This window comes from Fukomys damarensis, unplaced genomic scaffold (genome assembly GCF_012274545.1).
Source record: "Fukomys damarensis isolate Sample0158 unplaced genomic scaffold, DMR_v1.0_HiC HiC_scaffold_9, whole genome shotgun sequence".
NCBI classification, from domain to species: domain Eukaryota; kingdom Metazoa; phylum Chordata; class Mammalia; order Rodentia; family Bathyergidae; genus Fukomys; species Fukomys damarensis.
The window spans coordinates 44,381,468-44,385,698 of record NW_022900921.1 but is presented as its reverse complement, the minus strand read 5'-3'; positions in this window follow the sequence as shown (position 1 = coordinate 44,385,698).

Below are 4,231 nucleotides of genomic sequence, written 5' to 3'. Positions count from 1 at the left end.
TTTTTTTTTTTTTTTTTTTTTTAAGACAGGGTCTCACTATGTAGTTCAGGCTGGCCTTGAACTCACTTTGTAGCCAGGTTGGCTTTGAACTTGTGGCAATCCTCCTGTCTCAGCTCTGGAGTGAAGCAGCATTTTACCAATACCAGTTCTCATTTTCAATCTAGGCGCCCCAGATTTTAATCTCTACTAGTTCTTTGTTTTTAACTAAAAGGAATCAAGACGCTTGAAAGGTATTTGGTTCTATGCTTTGGGGCAGGAAAGAAAAAATCAAAAACCACAATCCTGATATTCCAGGAAAAAAAATCTGTAATATGGTTCATATACTGATGGGAAAGGCTACTAAGACAAAGGAACAAGCTCACACTTCCAGGTTGTCCTGACTTGGGCATAAAATAATAAAAGTGGTTAATGAGAAATGCTGAGTTTATAAAAGGCCATGAGTTCATGCTTAAAGTAAAGCATAAAATAATTTTTAAAAAGAGCAATTAAAAAAAGTGAAAATGGAAACAAAGCTTTTTTACACCGGAAAGTGAGGGGCATAAGGGGGAATGGGATAAAATAAAATTTATTAATAAAAAATGTAACAAAATATGAAAAAGTAATTTTAAAAGGAGTCAGTATAGTGTATATGCCTAAAGGTGCTCAAGCAAAGCCAGGCGTGGTGGTGCATGTCTATAATTCCAGCACTTGGGAGGCTGAGGCAGGAGGATCGCCATGAGTTTGAGGCCAGCCTGGGGTACATACTGAGTTCAAGTCTAGCCTGAACTGCATGAGACCCTGTCTTCTCATAAACAAAAACAAAAACAGAGTGCTCAGGCAAAGTCCTCCAAGAAATTCTCTTCTTCTTTTTTTTTTTTTTTTGGTATTAGGGATTGAACTCAGGCCCTTGTGCTTGCGAGGCAGGCGCCGGAACCACTGAGCTAAATCCCCAGCCCTCTGTTTTGTTTTTTTTAAATGAGCTTTTTCTCCAGAAAAAGAAAGGTGTTTATTTGTATAGTATGAAGTTCATGTGAGTCTGTCCAAAAAGTCACTAAAGGCATTTATATGGAGGATCCAAACTAGTTGTTTCTCTAGGATATTAGTGCCTAACTCTGAGACCTTCAGGCTGTGTGTACCCAAGAAGAAAACAGAAGCCGGGGCTGGGGATTTAACTCAGTGGTTCCACAGCCTGCTTCTCAAGCACAAGGACCTGAGTTCGATCCCTGGTACAAAAAAAAAAAAAAAAAAAAAAAAAAAAAAAAAAAAAAAAAAAAGAAAAGAAAACAGAAGCTGAAGAAATTTTGTGCCAAATGCTCAAAATTTACCAGAACAAGAAGGCAAGAGTGCAGAAATGTCACGTTTAGAACTAATAGTTGGCCAGCTCACCAAGTTGCATGTATAAACAAAAAATTGTAAAATTAATTTAATGAACTTTAGTTGTCACTACAGGCAGAAAATGCTACATTTTAATTGAGTTAGCTTTAAATATTTTCAGCTTAGTGAATGTACTCTAGAGAGCACATTTCAGTTGTATGTTTCTGAGCCAAGACTTTATAGTTTTCCAAATAGAAAGGTCATGGTTTCTCTGGAACTAGGACAGCATTGCAAAATAGCCTTTTAATGAGCAAAGTTTAACAAATCAAAAGTTTAGGGATTAAACTTTCTTATATGTGGGCTTAGAGAAATGTTGCACAATAAGAATTTTCTGAGTTTAACCAAATTCTGAACATGTGTAAAATTTAGGCAGAGCTAAATTAAATTACTAATGTGGTGTACTCCACCCTCTTTAATGGCTTCCGCTTAGAAAATCCTACCATGAGAAATATGCTGTGTCCTTTGAAAAATTTTGTTCTACTTGAGTCTGATACAAAGACAATTCGAATACAAATTATTTTACAGAAAAAAATGGATCTCTAAACCTTAGAATTAAAAAAAAACATTAAAAAGTAGTGAATCTAGTTTCACAAGTACTTTTTGTTTTTAAAATTTCTAGTTCCTTCAAAGAGTAAAGGTTGCTAGTTCATGCAAATATTTGACTTATCTTTTCACACGGAATAGAGCAATTTCGGGAGTAATAAAAGTCCCTTTGGATACACTCATATAGCGCCCTCTTACGCTGTTCCAAAATAAGCCCCAGTCACAGAACCAAGAAGAACCATTCATTTCATAGAGGCAAGGATAGAAGCACAGAGATACAGCATCAGAGCAATGAAAGGATGGTAGCTGCCACAGGCCAATGCTTTCGGAAGGAGAGGTGGTGCTCCTGAGCCTCCCCAGGGAGCAGATGTCCTTGCTCATACCTTGCACACAGACAAACCTTCCCTGTCCACTGCACTGACACATAAGTGTCCCATAGGATTTCAGCCTGGCTAAGTTTAATTGTAGGCAACAAAAATGTGCTTTGGGGCCGAATATCTTGGTCATCTCCATAGATAACCTATAAGGTTGAGACGTTTCCAGGTACTATTTTTCTATTTTTTATTTTGCTGTCAGGCCAGGGATGTATCGCAGTGGCGCCGCGCCTGTCTGGCAAGGTTCTGAGTTCGATTACCGGTACTGGGAGCGGGGAGGAATGTTATTTTGCTGTCAATTCTATAGTGAAACGTTTTTCTGACAAAAACTTGAAAGATCAGGAACTGGACAGGCTGGTGTTCGCGTCGTGGTTCAAAACCTTAATGCCCCTTACCTGCCTTAGCGCGTTGCTTGTCTCCGCTGTACTACAATTCAGATCTGGAATGTCCCTCAAAGGTTGGGTCCCCAGCCGTGGCGCTACTGGGAGATTGTAGAACCTTGGGGGTGGGGGCTCTCATCAGAGGAAGTGACGTCACCGAGGGTGTGGCCTGAGGGGGCTCTTTGGATCCGGGCCTCTTTCCTTCCTCTTTCTTTGCCTCCAGGCTGCCATGGCCTTCTAAAACTTGGTACTTATAGTGCCGTAGTGAACCCAAAGCAACAGGATCGAGAGGTCATGGCCTGAAACTTTGACAGGGATATCCAAAATAAACTCGTACCCCTTTTATTTTGGGTCGGGATGACACTAAGTTGTCCCGGCTGGCCTTGGACTTGTTATCCCTCTGCTTCAGTCTTCTGAGTACCGGAGATTACAGGTGTGTACTACCTTGCCTGGCCTTTATTTTTTAAATTTTCAGTGCCGGGAAACACTTGCGAGGCAAGTGGCCTACCGTTGAGCTCAGTCCCCAGCGCCAGCCTTTCTTCCTCAATTATCTGTCATTTTGTCACCATACTGGAAAGGTAACACCATTTCCAAGTTCTTGATTGTCCTTGAAACATCTTGAAATAAAAGTTTCCCAGTTGAAATAAACATGCATGGATGTATAACAAAGGACAGAGGAAATTGTACAAACTTGTTAATTTATTACAAAATGTCCACTCACAGAAAAACAGAAGAAAACTTTTTATATTTTTATATTTGGGAAAAGAACTGGCGCCTCAGATACAAAATAATTTACACATAATCCATACATTTTTATTTTATATAGAAATAGATCATTATTACAACAGCTGTACAATTCACTACACTTCATCTTATAATTACATAAAATCTTTTCTTTAGAAACATCCCAACATAACAAAACATACAAAAAAGCAAAGTGCATTTGAAAAGGAAAATCCAATCCTTGGAATCATCATGAATAAGTAGAGACACCCTCACTCAAGGGAGGACCCTGGGGTCTATACCCCTGGGGTGGGGGCCTGGCCTAGGAAACCTCTTCCCTCTAAGAGTTCTCTACAGAATTCTGAACCAGGTGCTGCAAGACTGTGCTTTGCTTGAAGCCCACCTTTGTAGTTGCAATGAACAAAGTAAACAGGAAATCGTCCAGTGTTATATGTAAGGGAATCACCAAGTAGGGAATGGGCTGAAGAGCTTCATTCCATTAAGGTTGGGGTCTGCAGCGGGAATGGGTCTACGGCTTAATTAAGAACAACCAGACTTGCTGATTGGTGGGCTGTTTTTGTTGCTGTGGACTCCAAATAAAGTCATGAGACATTATTATTATTATTATTCTTTATGTATTTATTTTGTTACCAAGGATCGAACTCTGGACCTTGCGCTTGTGAGGCTGGTGCAGCACCACTGAGCTAAATCCCCAGCCATGTTATTATTATTTTTTTTGTGGTACTGGGAATCGAAATCAGGACCTTGCACTTGCCAGGTAGGTGCACCGACACTGAGCCCAATTCCCAGCCTGAGATCTTATTATTATTATTATTATTATTATTATTATTGTTACTA